Source organism: Crinia signifera, chromosome 1 (genome assembly GCF_055691185.1).
Source record: "Crinia signifera chromosome 1, ASM5569118v1, whole genome shotgun sequence".
Taxonomy (NCBI): domain Eukaryota; kingdom Metazoa; phylum Chordata; class Amphibia; order Anura; family Myobatrachidae; genus Crinia; species Crinia signifera.
Genome location: NC_139217.1, coordinates 131,350,930 through 131,376,271, shown reverse-complemented (window position 1 = coordinate 131,376,271; position 25,342 = coordinate 131,350,930). Strand labels below are relative to the sequence as shown.

At 42.0% G+C, this 25,342-nt stretch overlaps 1 long non-coding RNA gene across 2 annotated transcripts in view; it reads left to right on the top strand.

Annotated features, from left to right (window-relative positions):
- Positions 1–25,342, top strand: part of LOC146060463 (uncharacterized) — a 228,877-nt gene that overhangs the window by 168,899 nt on the left and 34,636 nt on the right. The window contains exon 4 of one of the 2 annotated variants that reach the window (XR_014470434.1): positions 11,698–11,934. The exons of the other annotated variant lie outside the window; for it this stretch is intronic. This is a non-coding gene — a long non-coding RNA (uncharacterized LOC146060463). Of the gene's footprint in view, positions 1–11,697; positions 11,935–25,342 lie in introns of those variants that run through there. 2 annotated transcript variants of the gene reach the window in all.

Sequence of the window (25,342 nt, the reverse complement as noted above, 5' to 3'; positions counted from 1 at the left end):
CCAGTTGCCGACACTAGTAATGCTGCCTGTACATATGTCCACACCAGTTGCCGACACTAGTAAAGCTGCTTGTACATATGTCCACACCAGTTGCCGACACTAGTAGCGCTGCTTGTACAAATGCCCACACCAGTTGCCGACACTAGTAGCGCTGCTTGTACAAATGCCCACACCAGTTGCCGACACTAGTAGCACTGCTTGCACAAATGCCCACACCAGTTGCCAACACTAGTAACGCTGCCTGTACATATGTCCACACCAGTTGCCGACACTAGTAGCGCTGCTTGTACACATGCCCACACCAGTTGCCGACACTAGTAACGCTGCCTGTACATATGTCCACACCAATTGCCGACACTAGTAGCGCTGCTTGTACATATGCCCACACCACTTGCCGACACTAGTAGCGCTGCTTGTACACATGCCCACACCAGTTAAAGTACACTAACATATTACATACCTGGTTCAGGGCACTTCAGGCTGGCAGCTCATCATCTCCTTCACAGTCGTGTAGCTCCGCCCCCTCCGGACGTTAGCCCCGCCCCTTTTCCTATCCCTACAGGGACGCTGAACAGGAGCAGGGAGGGATCCTCTGTGCTGTCCACGCTGCTGCCTGTAATGCAGTGTGATACAGGCGCAGCAGCTGCTGGCAGCCACAGAGGTCTGAGCTCCTCAGAGAGTCCACAGCCACTCTCTGTAGCGGCCTCCTGCACTAGACGTCCTCAGTGCAGGAGGCCGGCGGCCATGTTTCCGAAGACCAGTCGGAGACTGGTTAGCTGTGGCTGCAGCAGCAGCCTCAGAAACAAACAGGCGGCCCACACACATTAGATTGAGCGGCCCGGGGGGCACATGGCACCCTGCCCCCCGGCCCAGCCCGCCCCTGTGTATATATATATATATATATATATAAACACCGCTTTGAAGTAGCACTCCCTTGCTTCAGGATAACGTTCAAGGGTGCCCGCCCAGGTCACATCCAGTAACCAATATACAAACTCCGTGTGGTGGCACTCCAAATAAACTTCCTTACACCGCAGGTAACAACAACGTTTCGAGGCTTTCATTTAACGCCTCTTCATCAGGTCACACAAAAGCATAATAAAACATAACATAATTTATACTCACATATCACCAGTGCCTTGCCTCCATGTTCCGGTGTTCGCGCCGTCTGTGTCCGACCCCGTCATCAGCGTGCGTCGTAACACGTCACTGCGCACGGACGTAGACCCGGCGCACACGACAGGCGTCGTCCGTTACCATGGAGACCGAAGAATAATTGAAAACAATACACGTTATCACAAGAATCAAGTGCCCCACCACAGATAGTTACAAAAACATTAAAAACGGTTACAGACGAAGCGGCTGCTGGGCAAGCTAGCAGAATCACTCAAATGGGTTACCGGCTATACATACAAAGCAAAAAGAAAAACGATCATGGTATTAAAGCATCATACTGCGATATTATTCTAAGATACAAAATAGTGAAATTAAAGGACACAATGGTCCAGCAAATGTCAGGAGCCTACTTCAAAGCAACCTAAAGTGCCTTGAAAAGGATCAGATATACATAAACTGTAGTACCGAGTTATACATACAAAAGCCTAATCAAGATAGTAAAAGAATGATTTGTTTACAAATAATGGCGTAATCCCAGTTGCTCATTAAGGCCACGGGGAGCCATCGTCCCGAGGCGATATATCCAACTGGTTTCACATTGGAGCAATTTTAATGATCTATCACCCCTTCGAATTGAGGGGGGTATATGATCAATCAGGATGTATCGAAGTGACGAGATGTTGTGGCCAGCCTGCAGAAAATGTCTGGCCACAGGCTGGTCACTAGACCCGCTTTCAAGTGCATTTTTAATAGAATGTCGATGGGTGGCCATCCTTTCGCGCAAAGTGCGATCTGTTTTCCCGACATAACTGCGTCCATATGGACAGGTCAGGAGGTAAATGACGTACTTCGTAGTACATGTGATCCTGTGTCGGATATCAAATTTTTTACCTGATGATGGATGGTTAAATGATGAGGCGGCCACCATAGATCTGCATGTAATGCAGTTGAGACACTTAAAGCAGCCCATTTTTGTGGAGAGAAAGCTTTTTGTGTGGGTCTGGCTGCTGGTTAAACCAGTAATGTCCGTCCGGACTACCCAGTCGAATACATTCCGACCTCTCTGATAGCAGGGCATTAACTTACTGTCACTAAGTCCAATTTTAGGGTCTGAGGTCACTAAGGGCCACCACCTTTTGGACACCTTGTTGATATTAGCACTATGCACATTAAAGTGGTTGACCCACGGTAGTCGGTCACCAGTTAATTTTTGTGGCTGTATCCTGAGAAGGTCAGCCCTGGGTGTATCCATGGCTCTCTTTTTTGACAATTCCAGTGATTTTAACTTATAACCACGGTTCACAAATTTTGCTTCCATTATATTCATTTGCATTTCAGCATCCAAGTCTGAACTACACACCCTTTTGGCCCTAAGAAATTGGGAGTATGGTAGTCCATACTTGGATGCTTTTGGATGGAAACTGTTGGCATGCAAAATAGTGTTCCGGTCGGTCGGCTTAGTAAATAGATTGGATGACAATTTGCCCTCCCTCAATGTTACTTCAACGTCCAAAAAATGGACTTGGTTAGGATGTATCATGTATGTGAACTTGATGGGTCCACCAGACTCATTGTGACCTCGTACATAATTTTCTAACAGCTCTACAGGGCCCCTCCATATCATAAAGAGGTCATCAATGAATCTGGCGTACGCTACTATATGCTCACAAATGCCTGGTGCTTCGAGGAAAATTTGGCGCTCCACCTGCAGCATGTAGGCATTAGCGTACGATGGGGCCACATTGGACCCCATCGCACAGCCCGACAGCTGCAGGTAGAATGCCCCATCAAATATAAAGTAGTTGTGAGTTAAAATTAACTCCAACAATTGAACAATAAGATCACATGGTGGACCACTGTAATGAGGATTACCCTCCAGCAAGTTTCTAATGGCATGGAGTCCTTCTCCATTGGGGATCACAGTGTACAGGCTGGTGATGTCAAGAGTTACCAAGACACCACCAGTTGGCACATGATCCACACTCTGTAACAAGTTAAGGAACGCAGTGGTGTCTCTAATGTGGCCATTGCTATTTACTATGCATGGTTGAATAAGAGCATCAAGGTACACAGCAAGAGCCTGGAACAGAGACCCTCTGGCGGATATTATAGGTCGCCCAGGGGGCTGCTCCAGGCTCTTGTGCACCTTTGGTAAGGTGTATAGAATAGCCACCACTGGTTCCCTAGGTACAAGGGCATCAAATAGCTTTTGGTCAATAAGACCTGCAGATAAAGGTGATATGTGAGTATAAATTATGTTATGTTTTATTATGCTTTTGTGTGACCTGATGAAGAGGCGTTAAATAAAAGCCTCGAAACGTTGTTGTTACCTGCGGTGTAAGGAAGTTTATTTGGAGTGCCACCACACGGAGTTTGTATATATATATATATATATATATATATATATATATATATATATATATATATATATATATATACATATATATATATATATGCCCTGCTACAGTTTTACTATTTGGCCATGCTAAAACTGATACAGGGCATGCTGGGATGTGTAGTTCAACAACAGCTGGAGTGTCAAGGTCAGCCATCACTGATATAGATGGTGAATAAGGGCGGCACCTCAGAACTTGAGTGCTCCCTGTCCACCTTTCTCTGCTGCACTTCCCCAATATGTCCACCTATTGGTCCCCCTGTCCTCCCTGCACCCCTATATCAGTAGAACATAAACACCACAATTACCAGTAACTGCAGGCAGCACAGCAGGTGGGAGATGCAGCGGGCGGCAGGAAGCAGACACTGACACACAGTGGGGTGGGCAGATGAAGGAGGGGAAGTCCTGTGCTAGTAGCTCGGCCAGGCTGGGACACTGCAGCTTCACACAATGAAACTCAGCTGCGTGGGAGAAGATTTTAATGTCTTTCAGTGCGCACTGTGCGCCCACTGCAGACCCCGCTGATGCTGGCTCCTCCAAGCCACCGCGGGACCTGCTGCCTTATAGTTACGCCACTGAGTGTAAAGGTATGCGTCTTTAATACTCCAGATGCAAATTGGATCAAAATCCTCACTGTATTTTTAGACCAGGAAGTGTCCATTTTTTTCAGGCCAACCTGCCTCATATAGTGCAACAGTTGCAGGCTGTGATGTAATGGAGTCAGAGTTAGAAGATCGGGCACAAAACGGCTCTCTAAAGTCAGACATAAATATAGCTGTTTTTATTGTATTCTACAATGGTATAAGTCATTAACAAGTACACAATTGCAGGACATGTGTAAACAAATATTTAGGCTTATAATTATGTCTAACCTTAAAACTACCTTTTCCTCATAAAATGCATTTGCATTCACCAAATGTTGTGCTACAATGTCAATGTTGTCCAACCAAACACTGTAACATAATTTGGTATGCAGATACAGTATAGTTGTAATTACAAACTGATTATAGGCATGATGAAGATCATTTTAATCAGCAGAAGCTGCTTGTGCATCCTATTCACATCACATTGAAAGAGAGACATTTTAAGGGGAAAAGTAAAACAAATTGTTATTTTGAGAAATTAAAGTATATATTTTTTATGGTACTTGTTTAGTTTCACGGCAACTGATATATTGCATGCAATATCGCATGAGATTTGCATGCGATTTGCCTATGATTCGATGTGCGATGTGATTTAGTACCTGTTCATAACCACACTATCCACTACGGCATGGAGTTTCATTTTTATAGTGTGGCCAGCACAGCGAGCCACCGAGCCCTAAGCGTGGCGAGCGGACGGGGATTGCTTTACTTGTATTCTGCATCGCCTCGTGGGCTCGCTGCGCTCGCCACAAAATACATGTAAGTTAATCCGCGTCCCTTCGCTACGCTCGCCACGCTTGGGACTCGGTGGCTCGCTGCGCTCACCACTCTATATAAAATCAACTCCATGCCATAGTGGATAGTGGGGTTATGAAGTTACTAAATCGCATCACACATGGAATCTTATGCAAATCGCATGCAAATCGTATGCAAATCGCATGCGATATCTGCCGCCGTGAAACTAAACAAGTACCTTTTTTAATTTTAAGGTTAGAAATAATTTGAAATTATGTTAAAAATATTTATTTGTTACAAATTGTGTAATTGTAAGTGAGTTCAACATTGCCAAATACAATGCACCCAAAATAATCCCAGCTTGGAATATTTCCAATTTGTGTAAAGTGCAAAAAATAATAGCCAACCCTGCACCTCTGATTAAAGGCTCATACCGGAAAATACGGGGCTCAATGGCTCCAGGTTGAACCGATACCGGAAAATACGGGGCTCAATGGCTCCAGGTTGAACCGGCCCAGGCTTGTGGCCCTATGACAGGAAGACTTAAGGGTGTTAAAGTGGGCCTGAACACGGTAGAACTGCTTCCGGCAGTTCTTATTAGTGTCGGAACTAGTTCTACAACTACTTAACTACAACTTCTACTCAGCGACGGAATGCGGTCTGTGCTTCTCAAACATACTATCTTTTGTCCACGACTTACCAGCAATGCAGGAACTGGCTGACCAGCCTCCGACAGCCCACCCACCTTGCCCTGCTCTATCACTGCTGCAACACTGCGGCTGTAATGCAATAAAAATGGTTTCTGGGCTTCCCTAAAGAGTGAAATACTGATTTGATCAGCCATGCCTCCTCCAGTCACTCTGCTGGTGGCAGCGGGAAACATGTTGTCATGGCGCAACGGTGTCTCCTGTTGTGAGCAGAGGAGCCACCCTGAATACCCATGCAGACACTGAGGGAGCATAAAACATCATTATTATCATGTCAACACTTAAACTAATGTGGGCGTTATGTGATGGGCACTCAGATTCTTCTTTGGGAATTTAGAGATGGGAACTTTGCAAAACCATGTTGTACTACAGGTGGGGCATGGTGTGTTCAAATTAAAATTTAAATGGCAGTGTAAAAATAAAGCGGTTCAGTATTTGTAAGCTACATGCAAAACCAGGCAGTATTTACCCTGCACACAAAAAATATAATCCGTGCAATTCTAAGTCCCTTACATTTTAGATATGCTCCACTTGCAGTGTAACATGTTTTCCCAGTGGATTACTGTTTTGCTTTACTTACAAACATGAATAAGGCACTTTGTAGAGTATGAGTAGAGGCACTGTTCAGGCTCAGATTTGGGCCCTATCCTCTACAGCAGTGGAGACACCTGTATTTTGCATGACTGAATTATCGGAAAATGGCCAGTGGACATTTTCCACAGATGTTTGTGCTCCGCTGTCGGCGCCGGGCTGATGGAAGGATGTAGTTAAATGGGTGCGGGGTGTGCTGTGTGTGGGCCTCCAGCGGCCCATGTGCACCGCAATTCTTGCACATACTTGCCTACCTGACCCTCTCCATGCGGGAGAAAATGCTCTGTTTCTGGACTTCCCTAGTAATGTATGATTGCCATCACCTGTGGAGAGCTAGGTAAAGGTGTTTCACCACAGGTGCTGGCAATCATACATTACCAGGGACGCACAGGAACAGAGCATTTTCTCCTGAATGGAGAGGGTCAGGTAGGCAAGTATGACCTTGCACCCATTATAGATACACCAGTGTGTACAAGTAATATGCCAATTCCTGTGGTTGTCAAAGTCACAGTCTGGCACCTCTAGTGCACAATGAGCAGCTTAAAGCTGAATCTGCAATGTGAATAAGATACAAAATTGAAAAAATCCAGTAAGCTACAGATCTATGAGCACCAGTTATGAAGACACATCTGTATGTATACCAGCAATAATCTCCTGCCATGCTTAAAAAATGGTAGCTCGGATCAGATTGGGTTGGTACTTTATCGCTCTCCACCTTATTACTCTCTAAGGCTTAGTATACCTGCCAGTAAAGGGTATATGCACTAAGCCTTTGAAAGAGATAAAGTGGACAGAGATAAAGTACCAGCCAATCAGCTCCTAACTGTCCTATTACAGGGTGTTTGATAAATGACATAAGCTGGTTAGTGGATACTGCGTCTCCTTTATCTCTCTACAAGGCTTAATACATAGACCTTCGTGTCTGTTACAGTGCTATATAGCATTAAAATATAGATTCATTTTATGGGTCATTATGTATGATATAGTAGTCCCTGCTGAGAAGCCGAAAGATTCATCATGACTGATGACTCACATGCTTGTACAGTATTCACCTGCTGTCTATGCCTCACCCAGCCATATGTGACCTTTGCTGCAGCTTGACATGAGATCAAAAGGGAAAGATTTCCATTTGTGTACTCCTTAATTTAAAAAAAGAGGAAAAATATTAATGTGTGTGGAATAATGAAATGTAACCTGAGCTATTTTGTTGTGTACTTTACATTGTACAATAGGATATTCTTGAGCGTATTTTATATGAAGGACATATATTAAACCCACAGGGCCAGATGAGATAAGCTTCAGAAGTAATAAAATGGAGAGTGATAAACAACCAGCCAATCAGCTCCTACCATGTCACAGACTGTGTTTGAAAAATGTCAGACAGGAGCTGATTGGTTGGTTATTTATCACTCTCCATTTTATCACTTTTGAAGCTTAGTGCATCTGGCTCCCAATGCGGTGCAGTCCAGGAGCATAGTTGTTGGGCAGCACAGATTTAATGCATACCTCCTTCTATCTTCAATGGGAGAAGCTATCCCAGAGAGGGGTCGTGACCTTGGCAAAAAGGGGGGAGGCCTCATGCCCAATGCTGCAATCATGAGCCACGTCCCAATTTTTCATCATTATCTGTGGCGGAACTGCAGGAGGCAATGGAGTCAGAGGCAATGGGGCACAATGATTTTATATGTTTGTAGATTTTAAGTGAGGTGTGTGTTTGTTTTCCTAGGAAAAGTTGTGTTTATTTAGTTGAAATAGGAGTGTTTGTGTGTGTTTTTAGTAAAAGAAAAAATGTTCTGTCACTTGGTGGTGCATCAATCGTAAGAAAAACACAAAAATAAAATATACCTTTTATTGGGTTATTTGTTAAAAAGCTGCGAAATATAACGAACAACATATAACATTAAAGACAAGTGAGTACAGTGCAAATTTAAAATGCACGTGCGGGGGTTGCCAACTGTCTGCCTCCCTGTATATTAGTACTAGTATTTAGGGTACCACCCTATGGTACTTTCCTTTTGTTCCAGTGATACTGCATATGTCTGTGTGAGGAAGGATGTGTAATAGTTGGTTTGTTGTCAAAGATTCTGTGTGTGATTCAAATAAAGATAAGTTTTACATGCTCAAAGGAGGTTTATGTAGTGGGTGTCAAATCAGACACATCTATTAATTGTCTCAAATAAATACTGAGGGTACTTGTGAGTTATCCGGGCTGCCGATTTTGTCCTTAACTTAAGGACACTCACTGTGAGTTAAATACATACTGTATGTCTCTGTCAGAGGTTGGGAGTAATAAGGCACAATGGACTTGATATATTCAATTAATGATGTTCTCTTATTATCTAAACCCACTGACTGTTAACGATATGGAGGTTGATGCAAATTGCCTCACAGGTATTGGTTTCTATATATGATCTATTGATGTATAATAGCCAATGCAACGTCTTAAGGGCACCTACTGACCTTAAACAAGGTCCCTATGTGCCCGTAGAGGTTTCTTTTATCTTTGCCGGGAAAACTGGTACCCGCAGCAGGTAGCAAAATAGGTAGATTACTGACCTTATAAAAAGGCCCTATGTTCACATAAAGGTATCTCTGTCCTATTGGTCTTACAACAGGTCTGTATCAGCTTCACTCCACATGTAATCACTAGGAAACACACTCACCTCAAAATGAGGCCCTATGTTCATGGAAAGGTATCTTTAGTATGTCCACATCCGAAAATCCCCTTGTAATAATGCTCGGATATCGCCGTAGCAGGGAAAGAGTTTATTCCAGGACGTATACAATAAAAACATACAGAAAAATCCAATTAAAAATACACACAGTCTCAGGTGAGCCCAAAGCCACTCACTCCCTGTATCCGGATACTAGGAGGAGTTAGACCAGATGTAAAAATGGTAAAGGGTCTCACCTATGCTGTGGGTTCAGTCCTCTCACCAACGCGTTTCGGGCTTTAAGGTTTAGCCCTTTTTCAAGGTGTGAGGAGTGTTGTAGTGCAAGGGTATTTATACCCTCTAGGCAGTAAAACAAAATAAGACATCTAAAAAACCCGGCCTGGGGTAGTGATTCCCCTTTCCGGTATTCACCTACATACCTCTCTAATACAACTTCATAACCTCTCTATCTACCTAAACATATACACCGCTAAAGTCATACATGCTGGTGACATATATCAGGAGAAAGTTACAGTATGTTATAGAGAAATGCCTATAGTCCGTATGTGTAGCAGTCCGGTGGTCCCGGTTTTCTATGTCACTTTCCGTTGATCAACTGATCTGGGAGGCTCGTTCTTGTGGAAGTGCGTCATTGCGCTTCCGTTTTAGTCATCCTCCGTCGTTGCCTGCTTACTTGGAACGCGTATTTCCTGGTTTGCGTTCCAAAGTCGCGGACGCCATTTTGTGTGTGGCATTACTCCAACGTTTGGTGTGTATTCATGTCCTTATTCTCCACGCCATATTGGAGTTTTGCTCAGCGGGGACAACGCACCATACAAACAACATATAAAACAAAATATTAGTATTATGTATTCATTATCCTATTTTAAACGAAAGGATTATTTGGATATAGTCAATATATATATGTCTGTATCGTTACTATACATACGTTGTTAAAAAAGGTGAATATCAAAAATATATATATATATAAATATAAAAAAATATATATATGAAAATGGGGTCTTAAAAAATGTCATTTATATAATAAAAGTAGGGATGAATAAAAAAGTTTAAAAATACTTAAAGAATTCATTTGGAGTAGGAAAAATAATAAGAACACCCATACAAAATTCATAGAAAAGTACATAAAAATACCCATATACCTATAAAAACATGTACAAAATCTATAAAAAACACTTCAGTTCGAACCCGATATTTAAACCACGAGGCTCAATGGTTTTGTGTGAATATATCTTTTTCATTTCCAAACATGCTAATCTCTTTTCCTTGTCATTGGCCCTCCAATTATCTTTAACAACATTAATGCCACAAAAAGATATTAGGTGTTTGATTTCCATATTGTGTGTACGTTTGAAGTGGGCCGAGACATTATGGGTACTCGATGAAGATTTAGACACAGCAATGTGGAAACTAGAAAAAGCCTTAATCCGAGAGGGAAAAATATGGTGGGAGTTAACTACACTTGAAACCTACTGTAAAGAAAAGATAGTCCCACGCGGATTAAGGCTGGAAAAAGTTCCATCTTTTGGAGGGGAATCCAAAGAGTTTATGGACAGGTGGTTCCAGACTCTGGATGATTGCTCCATTAAACTTATGCAGCTAATCATTGACCAAAAAAAACGAAGAATTACGTAAAATAGAAGATGATATAGCCATATACAAATCATTAATTGAACCATACTCTAAATCAAAAGAATATAAAGAATTAGAGGGGGTGGTCACTTCCAAAATAGAGAAAAACGAAAGGGAATTAATGTTAAAGAATAAGAAAAAATTCTGGAGAGACAAAAATGATTATAAAAAGGGGAATCAGCATTGTCTCACCAGAAATGAGGTACGTTTTGCACAAAAAGAACAGGAACAGGGTGCCCGGGAGGTGGAACCCACAAAAACCCCCACCAAAAGATATAAATATAGACGTTACCCCACAAATCAAAGTAGGTATCAGTATGAGAGAGAGGAAACACCAATGGAAAACCGAAGTTATCCCCCCAGATATCAAAATGACAGGAATAATGAAAATCCAGGACCATCTAGAAATAATCATTGGAATGAAGATAATAGAGATAATCAATACTGGGAGAAACCCAAAGAATAAAGGTGGAGAAGGAAAAATTTTAGACAAAAAGATAATTGGAGGGAGGAAAGAACGGATTGGGAAACCGAAAACAGGTTTAACACTTTAAGAGATGATGAACAACATTTTTTAGAGCCAGGTCTCGTGACCCCGAGACACAGGTAACCAAAAATATTAAACCCCGGGGAAAAAGAGGCAAGGGGCATAATAGAATAAAAAAGAGAAAAAGACCCCCTGCAACAGAGGCGGAACAAACGCCCACTGAGGACACCACCCAGGTGGAAGACCATAAAACTAAAAGGAGAGTGTGTGACCGTGTGAGAGATTGATATATAAAATGTGTTTGTAGGGCGGCCCCAACATTAAACATGCCTCTGGGCGACTGGGGAAAACTTACGCCACTGATTATTATTATAGTAGTTATTATAAGCAGTTTATGCTGGTACTTCCCTGCATTGTTTGAAATTTGTTTTATACCATACCCTCCACTTTCTGTAGTGGGTGACACTAGTCAACATTGCCTCTAGAATGTTTAACTCAAACCAACAATAACTGATTTTCATTTGCTCCTGTCAAGAAGCATCAATAGGCAATCGACATTATAATCACGGATTGCTTGATAAATTGATTTATATATGAAAATAACGAGCACCTCATTAGTCCATACTGTACATCAATCAATATAGATTAGACAAGTTTAGGGAGGCTGTGTTTTCATGTTTTCATACTCATGTATGCATCTCATCTTTCCCTGTAGGAGACGGAAGTCCCTTAGAGAGAAACCCAATTGCCTTTCACAGAAGGATTATCTCTGTCCATCTTCAGTATTGGGTTGTTTTTACCTAACTGTGTCTTTATACACCTCTGAAGATAATAATCACCATTTTTCCGATTGTTTCACGAACATACAGGAAACCAAAATCACTTGGGAAAGAAGGGACATCTATCCCTATAAGTACTTTCGGGAGTCCCCACTTCTTCTTTATTGAAAAAAACTTCAGGAGATCTTATCTTTTTATGGAAGATACATTTCTGTTCCCCTGATGAAGTCTATATAGACGAAAAGAGTTGGGACTACTGTACATGTTTTAGGTACTTATGTATTATCTGGACTCCCATGTTAAATGCACCCCATTTTTCATACCCCTACTATCCAACTACGCATGAAATTGATTTTATATAGTGTGGCGAGCGCAGCGAGCCACCGTGCCCGAAGCGTGGCGAGCGCAGCGAGCCCCGCGAGGGGACACGGTCTCATAAGAAAACCGGGAGCCCAGATATTACATAAGTACCATGTTTTATCTTTGACAAACAAGATCTACAAAATAAACAAGTTACTGGACGAACTGTATCCATTTGCTTCACTTGACAACAGTTCATCTTATTTATGGACATTTTCTACAAAATATAGGCGCCACACCACAATTGTGTTATATATATATATATATATATAGAGAGAGAGAGAGAGAGAGAGAGAGCTTGAAAACAGTTTTTAATTAAACTGAAACGTTGCTGAGACCCTGTTCATATCGTTTATTTCCGAGTGCCACACATCAAAGAGTTATTGTATTGTTTACTACATGAAGGCACCGGGACCCGCCTTAAAGGGCTCTATGTGGTTACTGGGAGTGCCGGACTTCTGATTGTTTTTATATATATATATATATATATATATATATATATATATATATATATATATAAAAGTACAGACTGTTGTTTGCGCTCTATTGGTCAGCAGACCCCGAAACGTTCGCTTTGCTCCACTAAAGATTCACTACACTTTTACCAAGTCCTCCTGAGTGCCTCTTTTTGATATACACATTGGTCTCTCTCTCTCTCTCTCTCTCTCTCTCTCTCTATATATATATATATATATATATATATATATATATATATATATACATACTGCATTTTTATTTTAACAATATCAGGGATTTATTTCCATAATATATGTATATTAGAAAAAAATATTTTGCTACGATAGTTGTCTCCAATATAACCGTGGTTAATTAGCATAAATGATGCGGTCAAACAAACTTCTGTTGTAAATCTTGACTTATTCATACAGATAAGGGCAAAGGTTTACAATATAAGCCTTGTTAAGTATTTCATGTATGTGATTCTGTTTCCACTACAAATTATATTTTCTCATTAAAATTGTATCTTGTATTTGATTTCTGCATGTGTTTGTAGAAAATAGATTTATCCAAATCTTAGCTTTTAAACATATTTACATTCATGTACAGTATACAGTTCCAAAAACAGCCCATTTACTAAATGGGCACTTGATTTATGACCCACCAGCTACTTGGAGTTGCAAAGCCTTCTCAGGCCCATTTCTCTAAACTGGGTACTGAAACATACCATCAGCCCCCTGAATATGTTGTTATTTTTAGTCTTAACAATGGTCATGGGTTTTAGAAGGATCTTTTAATTATAGCATTACTGCTTCACAGCGCTGAGGTTCTGGGTTTGATTCCCACCATGACCCTAAAGGCCCCCTTACACTGAGCCGATTTGGTCCTATTTCGGATGATTGTGACTAATTGGGCCATTAAATCAGACCAAATCAGCTGTCCCTGCGTGGTCCCGTGCGCATCAGATCTGTGTCGGGTGTTTGAACCTGCTGCCATCCGACCAGCTGACCTTGGACCTCCCTCATGGAGGCGAGATGGGCGGGTAGCAGGAACGCATGCGATCCATCACAGCAAATTGTGACGAATTGCATGTGTCCCTGCCTCCAGGGAAGGTCCCTGCGGCTCGCAGGGTATCGGGTGTCCGTACACTGTTGCGAGACATCTCTGCAGTATATGGGCATCTTTACTGTGCAGAGTTTGTATATTCTCCCTGTGCATGCATGGGTTACTCCGGTTTCCTCCCACAATCCAGAAATACAGTGATAGGTTTATTGGATCCCAACAAAATTGACCCTAAAAGACGTCTGTGTGTGTGTGTGTGTGTACATGTGGTAGGGAATATAGATTGTAAGCTCCACTGGAGCAGGAACAGATGTGAATGTTCAAATATTCTATGTAAAGTGCTGCGGAATATGTGTTTGCTATATAAGAAACTGTTAATAAACATAAATAAAACCAAAATATAAGTTTTGGGTTTTGATCTTATCTATTAAGCTATGACCTGTTGCATATATCCACTGCAGTCCTATTTTTTCAGCAAGAACCAGCAGGAACAGAGTTCCTCTTATTAAATACTAGTTGACCCGCCCGGCGTTGCCCGGGAAAACCTTGGGGTTTTTTTATCTCCAAAATTGCTGAAAAATGTAATCTTACAGTATGCTGTGCCAAAGACCTAAGATTGTAATTTGTTATAGATTCCACCATAATGTTAGAATGTGTTTGCATTGATACTCAATGATGGCAATGAAATCAGGTGTGGTGTTGTTGTTTGAAACACAACGCTCCTGAGTTGATAACTTGTATGTGTTGATGAATTCCACATCCACTCCTGAGATTTAGCACCTACTGTATGACATATCCTCCAACATCTGAGGGTCATAAATCGGTACAAAATCAGAAAAGGATGTGGTCACACCTCCATTTCTATACTTTCAATGGTACAGTTTCTAGGATGTGTAATTACAGGCGCTGAGTGCGTGGGGATCGGGGTGGGCATTACTTACCGGGCCATAATTAATAAAAAATTCACTGCTCCCTTCCACTGCCACTCCCCTCACCGAACCTGCCTGCGGCAGTCTCTGAGGTCTGGGGATCTGTAAAGCATATACACCCGGGCATCTCTACCAAACAGTGGGGCAGCCCCTGAGTGTGGGAGCAAGGTCCGCGGACCTGGCCACATGATGTCATGACGCGACGCACGCTACCCACACCACTGTAATGCACCACTTGGAATGGGTGCAATGGGCCAAATTCTTCCCTACACCCGCCGGGCCAATCCACTGATCCAGCCATCACAATCATCAATGGGTGCATTGATAAGGTATGAGTGTAAGAAGTTGAAGAATAAGACTGAGAAAAATAATTGCCATGTTACAAAGTGTACAATTTACTCAATAAATCGTGATAAAAAAATGTAAGTGTACATAAAAGTACAATCAAGAAATGAAAGTAGGATTCAAACTGATAATTGTTTGCATGGGGTGGGTTGTGAAACAAATCTATAGGTGGGGGTATGGATATTGTGGGCATAATTGGTGTTTGTTACACCTACAGGGGGCCCTCAATTGATGGGATTTTCACTACAGTGTCACCTTAGGGGGATTCCCAATTGGTGTCCAGGTTGTCTTTTAGGGACCCTTTACAATCCTGTAGGTCTCTTCTCCTTGAGCTTACGGTCTCCCTTAATGATAGTCAATCACTGAGGAAGACCGTAGGCACCAGGAGAAGAGACCAACGGGATTGTAAAGGGGTCCCTAAAAGACCACCTGAACCCCAATTGGAAATCCCCCTACGGTGACACTGTAGTGAAAATTTCTCATCAACTGGGGACCCCTCGTAGGTGTACCAAGCACCAATTATGCCAACAATATCCATACCCCCTCCACCTATAGATTTGTTTCGCAACCCACCGCCATCCAAACAATTATCAGTTTGAATCAGAATTTATTTTTTAATCCTACTTTCATTTCTTGATTGTACTTCTATGTACACATATTTTTTTCACGATTTATTGAGTAAATTGTTCACTATAACATGACAAATCTTCATCTCAGTCTTATTCTTCAACTTCTTACACTCATAACATTCAAACAAATGCATGCAGCGCTCATGCCCACCGACCAAACATTATCTATGAACCAAAAGAGTCTGGGAAACCCTTAAGGAAGAGCAGTGCCTGATATCCAACTGACTAACAGGGTGAGTGCAGTGTACTCACTTTGTATTGATCAATGGGTGCATTGGCCAGGACAAAGATTTCTCAGTGCAACTGGCCGAGGAGCGCAGTGACAGGCTGGAGGACTGGAGAGACGGATATGGGGAACAAAGTAGAAACGGTACATTAGGTACAGTTTTTATTTGCCGGTACAGACTGTTAAATAAACGGCAAATTATTTTTTATGTGTTCTGTGTGTTTGTGTGTGTTGTAGTGTATGTGGTTGTGTGTGTTGTATTTTATGTATCTGTCCAATGCGTAAGTGTGTGAGGTGTGCTATGTATATACAGTATGTGTGTGTTGTGTCTTTGTGTATCTGTGGAATGTTTAAGTGTGTGTTTTTTGTGTGTTGTTCTGTTTTTTTGGGTGTGTGTGGTGAATGTGGGTGTGTTGTGCTGTTAGAGGTATGTTATGTGTGTGTTGTGTGTATCTGCCCTATGTGTAAGTGTGTAAGGTGTGCTATGTATAAATCTGTGTGTGTGTGGTGTGCTGTGTGTATCTGTGCAATGTTTAAGTGTGTGTGTTCTGTGTATTGTACTGTTTTTGGGTGTGTGTTGTAGTGAATGTGGGTGTGTGTTGTACTGTGAGTGGGGTGTTATGTGTGTGTGTTGTGTTGTGTGTATCTGCCGAATGTGTAAGTTTGTGAGGTGTGCTACATATATATGTGTGTGTAGTGTGCTGTGCGCGTATCCTGGCAATGTTTAAGTGTGTGTGTTCTGTGTGTTTGTTGTACTGTTTTTGGGTGTGTGTTGTAGTGTGTATGGATTTGTATTGTACTGCATGTGGTGTGTTGTGTGTGTTTGTATCTGTCCAATGTGTAAGTGTGTGAGGTGCTCTACGTATAAATGTGTGTGTTGTGTGCTATGTGTGCGTATGTGCATACCTCCCAACATGACCCTCTCCAGGAGGGACAGAATACTCTATTCCTGGACTTCCCTCTTAATTAATGATTTATATCACCTGTGTTGAAACACCTTTCTTATCAATTCACCTGTTCAAAACAGGTGATGGCAATCATACATTAAGAGGGAAGTCCAGAAACAGAGCAATGTGTCCCTCCTGGAGAGGGATATGTAGGGAGGTATGCGTATGTGGTGTACTGTGTGTGTGCGTTGTGTGGTACAATATGTACGTGTGTGTGTTATGGGTGGTCTATGTATATCCTCAATTATTTCCTAATTGTTTAAAGCCTTCACCATAATGTTAGAATGTGTCATTCATACTCAATGACAGCAATGAAATCAGGTGTGGAGTTGTTCCTTTATCAACGGTTTCCCAGATCGTCGATCTTTTCCCCAGAACATCAATGAAGGCAAATTAAAACTTGATGTTTTTTTAAATTTCTAAGTGAAATTTCCCAAAAACGGCTTCGAGGTGCACACCACCGGGTCCAGAGGTATCTTGTTGCCAAATTTGGTGTCTCTGAGAGCCACGGTGTGTCCGCAATGCGACGGACACACACACACACACACGCACACAGACTCTTCAACTTATTATATAGATGACATCACTACGGGGCCACAATTCATTATTTGTCATGTGAATTATTTATTTATAATGAGACATCACTTTTATTTCGTAGCAATTATATTTTTTTGTTATTTCAACTAGAGATGTGCGGGCTCGGATTCCTCAGATCCGAGCCAGCACGGACGTCATCAATCCGGGCCCGGATACGAGCAGCGCTCAGCGCTTCCCGCCTTACTCGAATCTGGGCGCACGGGCAAAACGTCATCGCCCGGCATCGGATTCTCGCAAGATCACGGAACCCTTAAATTCCGCAACCTCGCGCCGCCATCTTCACTCCAATCTCGGAGAAGGGTAGGGAAGGGTGTGCTGCTGCTGTGTGTGGTCTCTGCTGGGGCCCGTGCTGCTGTGTACTGTGTCTCTGCTCAGTGATCAAGACATCACCATTGCAAGGATGACTGGTGCTGTGTTCTGTCTCTCCTTTGTGCTGGGGCCTGCCTCTGCTGAGTCTGCTCCTGTATAGTCAGTCACAGTGTGATAGTCCACTGGTGCTGCTAGTGCCACTGCCTGCCCTGCACTGCCTAGTATCTGCTGCAGTCTGCTCTCTGCTGTTGCCACTGGCTAGTGCCTACCAGTACCTATTGCAGTATATAATTCCAGTGTGCTGTTGCCCCTGGCTATCAGTACCTATCACAGTATATAATTCCAGTTTGCTGTTGCCACTGGCAGTGGCTACCAGTATTTTATTTATTGCAGTATATAATTCTAGTCTGCTGTTGCCACTGGCTACCAGTATTTATCGCAGTATATAATTCCAGTCTGCTGTTGCCGCTGGCTGCCAGTATTATTTATCACAGTATATAAATCCAGTCTGCTGTTTCCACTGGCTACCAGTATTTATCGCAGTATATAATTCCAGTCTGCTGTTGCCGCTGGCTACCAGTATTATTTATCACAGTATATAAAAATCCAGTCTGCTGTTTCCACTGGCTACCAGTATTTATCACAGTATATAATTCCAGTCTGTTGCCACTGGCTACCAGTATTTATTGCAGTATATAATTCCAATCTGCTGTTTCCACTGGCTACCAGTACTATCAGTCCAGGGGTGCCCACATGTGTGCTGTATCCATCCAGGGGTGCCCACATGTGTGCTGTATTTGTCCAGGGGTGCCCCCATGTGTCCTGTATCAGTCCTGGGGTGCCCGCATGTGTGCCATATAATTCCAGGGGTGCCCCATGTGTCCCATATCAGACCAGGGGAGCTACCCTTTTTTTTAATGAAAATAAAATTAAGCTGTTAAATGTGCTGTAGTCCAGGGGTGAGCCAAGAGTGCTGTATAATTCATGGGGTGTTGCTAAGTAAGGTGTGCTGCTCTTTTTTATAATTAAAAGAATACACATTTTTATTTTTACTGCAGGAATTTGTCTGCCATATAACTCCATGCCTGCCGCCATGTGTGCCGTAACAGTCCAGGGGTGCCGCCATCTGTGCCGTATAATTCTACGTGTGCTGTATCAGGTCAGGGGTGCCACCATCTGTGCCGTATAATTCCTGGGGTAAGCTAAGTCTGCCGTATAATTCATGGGGTGCAGGAGTGATGCTACCTGTGCCATATCAGTCCAGGGGTGATGCTAGGTGTGCCGTATCAGACTAGTGGGGATGCTAAGTGTGCCATATCAGTCATGGGGTGATGCTAAATGTGCCGTATCAGTCCAGGGGTGATGCTACCTGTGCCATATCAGTCCAGGGGTAATTCTAGGTGTGCAGTATCAGCCTAGAGGGTATGCTAAGTGTGCCATATCAGTCTAGTGTTTGTGCCGCACACTTGTGTGGCTTATCATAGTTATCCAGCTACCTCGGTGCAACCTTTTGCCCTAAAAACAATATCGTAAGGTGTGAGCTGTTCAGAATAGACTGTAAATGAGTGGAAATGAATGTTATTGAGGTTAATATAGCGTAGGAGCAAAAAAATAATAATAATTCTGCGATTTTAGCAGTTTTTATGCTTTTTTACAAAAAAATCAGAACCCAAAACCCAAGAAATCCAAACACAAAACACTTAGGAGGTGTTTTGGCAAAACCCATTAGAACCCAAAACCTCAAGGTAATCAAAACCCAAAACCCGAAAAGTGGCCGGTGCACATCTCTAATTTCAACTCGACCCATACAGTGCTCTCAATGTTAGGTTTCTTCATGATCTACAGTATGCATAACTTACAGTGTCTAATTAAACACATTTCTAAACAAACATCTATTCTACTAGCTTAAGCAAGACAAACATTACAAAGTTCAAATGTGAAACAATCTAATTTAGTACAAAAATCAGTCCCCAGGGAGTGATATTTTATTTTAAAAAAAGGTACAATTTATCGATGATTAAGCGAGTGGTCTAAAAGTTAAATGCAAAAATTGAAATACTCTAATGCAATGGTTCCAAAACTGTGCACTGTGGCACATTGGGGTTCCCTGGTTTGTTGATACATGACCAATTCAATTGAAATATGTTCAATGTAATAAAAAAAAGCCAGTACTGGTAGACGCTTCTGATGAAGGGCTATTGTTCCTGAAAGCGCGCTCAAGCTTATTTTTGCCACCGACTGGACCCTCTGGACTTAGTGGAGTAAAGACTGATGTGATTTGTGTCACCTGCCGCTGCTGCTGGTTTCTCCAAGAGGGATTTTTTCTTTCCAAGTTATAGGGAATTCAAAGTGACTCATTTACAATTAGAGATGTGCACCGGCCACTTTTCAGGTTTTGGGTTTTGGGTTTTGGGTTCTGATTACCTTGAGGTTTTGGGTTCTAATGGGTTTTGGCAAAACACCTCCTAAGTGTTTTGTGTTTGGATTTTTTGGGTTTTGGGTTCTGATTTTTTTGTTAAAAAGCATAAAAACTGCTAAAATCGCAGAATTTGGGTGTTTTTTTTGCTCCTACGCTATATTAACCTCAATAACATTCATTTCCACTCATTTACAGTCTATTCTGAACAGCTCACACCTTACAATATTGTTTTTAGGACAAAAGGTTGCACCGAGGTAGCTGGATAACTATGCTAAGCCACACAAGTGTGCGGCCCAAACACGTGGCTCATGTAAGAGTGGCACTGCAGCGGAGTTATGTCACAGAACAGCGCCACTGGAGTGCAATTAATATATGTCAGTGGGTATGCACCAGCAGGCAGTTATACAGATACATCAGTATTAGGCAGTGAGCCCCAGACCACAAAGGTAGAGATATACGGCAGTATTTAATTATTTATTAGGCAGTGAGCCCCAGACCAGACGGTACATACGGCAGTATAGCCAGTGAGCCCCAGACCACAAAGGTAGAGATATACGGCAGTATTTAATTATTTATTAGCCAGTGAGCCCCAGACCAGACGGTATATACGGCAGTATAGCCAGTGAGCCCCAGATCACAAAGGTAGAGATATACGGCAGTATTTAATTATTTATTAGGCAGGCAATATTTAATTATTTATTAGCCAGTAAGCCCCAGACCACACAGGTAACTAGATAAGATATAGGGCATTATTATTTATTAGGCTGTGAGCCCCAGACCACAGACCACCAGACTGGCAGATTCAGTGCAGGCAGCAGTGCAGCACCAGTGGACTATATATAGCCAGTGACAACAGCAGCAAGATACAATATTTATTTTGTGGATAGTTACACTGGTAGGTAACACAACAAGTGGCGTCAGCAAACCGGAGTTATTTACTGCGATATATGTAACGGCAGCGGTGGCAGCAAACTGGATACCCAGATATCAGCTGGTTGTCACTAGCCAGTGACAACAGCAGCAAGATACAATATTTATTTTGTGGATAGTTACACTGGTAGGTAACACAACAAGTGGCGTCAGCAAACCGGAGTTATTTACTGCGATATATGTAACGGCAGCGGTGGCAGCAAACTGGATACCCAGATATCAGCTGGTTGTCACTAGCCAGTGACAACAGCAGCAAGATACAATATTTATTTTGTGGATACACTGGTAGGTAACACAACAAGTGGCGTCAGCAAACCGGAGTTATTTACTGCGATATATGTAATGGCAGCGGTGGCAGCAAACTGGATACCCAGATATCAGCTGGTTGTTGTCACTAGCCAGTGACAACAGCAGCAAGATACAAAAGTGGATACACTGGTAGGTAACACAACAAGTGGCGTCAGCAAACCACAGTTAAAAATTTAATTACTGAGTCTGCGATATCTAACGGCAGCCAGTGGTGTCAGCAACAACAACAACTTAATTTTTTTTTTTATATTTTTATATATTTTTAATTTTTTTTTTATTTTTTTTTATATACTCTGAGAGGTAGGTACAAGGTAGTGGCACTGGCAACAACAGAGGTGACTGCCTGGTAGGTGTTTACAACCATATAACAGGTAGCCAGGCAGCACAAAAACCCTCTCTGGCAGCACAATAAAAATTATTAAACCCCCCTCTGTCTGTAGTATTCTGTAGCAGGCTAGCAGCAGCAGTGACACAATTAGAGATGAGCAGGCTATAGCAATATAGAAAGAAAACCCCCTCTGCGGCAGTACAATAAACCCCCCTCTGTCTGTAGTATTCTGTAGCAGCAGCAGTGACACAAATTACAGATGAGCAGGCTACAGCAATATAGAAAAAAAAATCACTCTCCAGCAGCACAATAAAAATGATTAAACCCCCTCTGTACTTGCAGCTCTTTAGCAGCAAGCAGCACAGTGACACACACAACGCTCCAGCAAACCCCCCTCACGGAGCAATAAATAAAACCCCCCTCTCTGGCAGCACTGCTGCCTGCTCTGCGTCGCCCCACAGAATGAAGATGGCGGCGGCGGGTCCCGGCTTTTATGTAATCCGGATCTCGCGAGAATCCGACGTCACCAATGTGACGTCGGGCCTCGATTTCGGCTCCGGGCCTGCGCGGGAGTCCGCGGACGTCCTGGATCCGGATTCGGATTCAGGACGTCCGTGCGGATCCGGATCTCGGAGATCCGGACCCGCTCATCACTATTTACAATATTGTGTAAGTGTGATTTGTGTGTATTATCGCCAGGGCTGCACAATACTTTTTCTGTACATTGTTTACACAAACCGATTTTGGTGAAGGTTCTTATTTGTGATTGCCCAGGCTGAAAATCACTGGGTGCGCTAGAGATAACAGTACCTTCTAGCTGATAGTACTGGTAGTTGTCAGTCATAGAATATGTGGATAAACAAAAGCAAATCTTGTCCTTTGCCATAAAACTGAACCTAAGGATGACATATAAAAAAATATATATTTTCAAAACTTTTTAATAAGAAACTTTTGGCCTAGGGGTGCCATAATGGAAATCTGATAATCGTGCATGTCGTGATACCAAAACATTTGGGAACCACTGCACTACAAAATCTTAGAAATGTAATATAAATATAAGGCTATTTCAGTTAGCAACAAAAAGTAAATAATATATTAATTTGGATATACAGTATGACGATTAGCTCAATCAAATCTAAAAACACTGGTGGTGCTGAAAGCATAAGAAAACAGGTTGCCCTATGAGACAAATGGCCAACATGCTTCAATAATGGTGTCCACCACGGTGGATAAATCTATATACTGGATGTTGATGTTTGGCCTTATAAATATTCATTCCATAGATGTATCATTATCAGCATGATTTGGTGTTGCAGTAAATTGTCTGCATTTTTACAACCACACCATCCTCATCCATCTGTTGGAGAAAGTAGCAGTAAACATTCTTTTGTAACAGCCCTATCCATGGTGCATGTTCACCTCTGTATAGATCGCAATTTTGTCTCCTTGCCCAGACTACTATTGTGGAACAGCAACCATTCAGCTGTAAGTGAATATGCAGTTGAGAAAGCTAAAAGCACTTATATATGTTTACTAATTAATTAATCATTATATACAAATAAAATGCAGCGCTGATGAGGTTTACATTCAACACAAATTCATGGGATTGTCTGTATAAGATAACACATGTATTAAGATATACACATAAAATACAGTAGATAAAAGCAATTGCTATAGAGGTTTAAAAAGGAACCCTCTCCTGCTTAATAACTGGATTAACTGACTGTAATATGTCCTTTTTCAAATTGCCTGGAGTATTAAGGCAATAAACTTTGCATACTGTATGTTCATATCATCTCACCACTTGGGTTTTCCGGCTTGGGTCCGATAGTCCTCACTATGACGCGGTTGCGGAAATGAAGGTAAGTGGCCGCTGGAGGATTTGAAGGACCTTGTGCGGCTTCCCAAAGTGACTGGTGATGTTCTTTTGTTGGAATAGAACAAAGCTGGTCACTCCAATTGCCAAAAGATGACTATAGCCATTTTGAAGTTTTAAAAGTGCTGTTGGTGCCAGGATGAATACCAGGATAATTGTGCCAGGTGGATTGTTCTTTGTTGATAAACACTGACGTGTTTCGCTGAGTTAAGTCAGCTTTTTCAAGGTGATATTTGATAAGCTTCTCACATCAGCGCCTAGTTCACAATACTATTAATTAATTAACTAATCAGGCCTGTGTATTTGCTATCACAATGCATCTTCCATTAGGTCCTTTTTTGTCTTATCTGCTAGAGGAGTGGTTTTAATAATCTATATCCTCTAGTTCATGGGTCTGGGATATTTTTTAACCTTTTACCCCAAAATATATTTAGATACGCCGGTGTTACCCCCTTGATTTGAAAGGAAGGAAATCATATAATTGTAATACACACTGTACACCAGAAATTGATGATGTATCCCGCTAGTACTGGTACACAGCATGGCAGCAATTGATGATGATTACCATGTATGGCTGTTTGTGGCATAGCCATTGATAATGTGATATCCAGGCAGCTATTAGTGACCTTAACAGGACCCTATAAACAGGTAAAGAAACTCGGCACCGCAGTGGTAGTACAGACAACTAGTCAACTCTATTGAAGAAGTGGGTGGACTTGAGGCATCATGCAGGGAAGCATGTTATACACAAGGGCCTGACGTACTGCACTGCATCAGGTCCTTGTACACTACAGTACTGTAACACAAACAGCCGGGCATGCATATAGATTCATATTCATGTCCGGCTGTGGCTCGGCAGGGCGACCGTACATTACCTCCAAGAATTACATTTTTACCCCATTTGGGGTAGTTTACCCCTGTTCCCTTTCCACTGCTCTAGTTAATAATATTAGTATACTACTTTTAATCCTTTGAAGGGCTTGATCCCATTATTTGCCATAAATTCTCTGATGCGAATCCCTGCAACAGCAACCACAATTCACGACAGCCGGAATTCCCACATAACTATGGGCAGGTAGCAATTTTGAGTGAATTTGGGCTGACACCAGACTTCGAGGGTGCAAAATTAGGTGTCATTGTCAGCATTTAAACTCTGCAGCAATGGAACCTTGCACTGTTCGCAATAAATAAGATCAACCCCAAAGTTGCTGTGGTGCATATTAAACAGATTTAAAACAAATCACTACTATGACATGCACATAGGCGAATCTAGACAACTGGTAATGCCTCATCTGAGGGGGCATAGTCTCCCCCAAGCTATATATATATATATATATATATATATATGAAACAATCTTAAGATGGCGCCTTTTAAGGTGACCTTATGGATTAGGTCAAACAAGCCTTCAAGTAATCCTTAAACTTTCTAAAAGTAAATAAAGTAAAGTCCATAAATTTTCAAACGTTTATTAAAATTCTCTTTTTCCACTCGGTATTGGTGGTTGGTTCAGACCATTAAAAGGTTCAGATATTTCAAGATAGCAAACAAATATTTCCAAACCCGTTTCGTCCCCACACGGGACTTCACCAGGGGTTCGCAGATTGTGTAAAAAATGACTTTCTATAGCTTTTACAGAAGTTACTTTCAACAGATGGAGTAGATGGAGTAAATCCGCAATAGGAAGGTTCAATTTGATCATTAAATCATTAAATGTCACAAACTCTGGGATACATAGTGACTCAGGCTAATTGCATACAGATGTTGAGTCTGTGTGTGAGCCTCTCAATATTCATACATGGTCTTGCCTTAAAAGGTTAAAAGTCTGTAGACATCACCATTTCTTGGTTTAAATCAGACA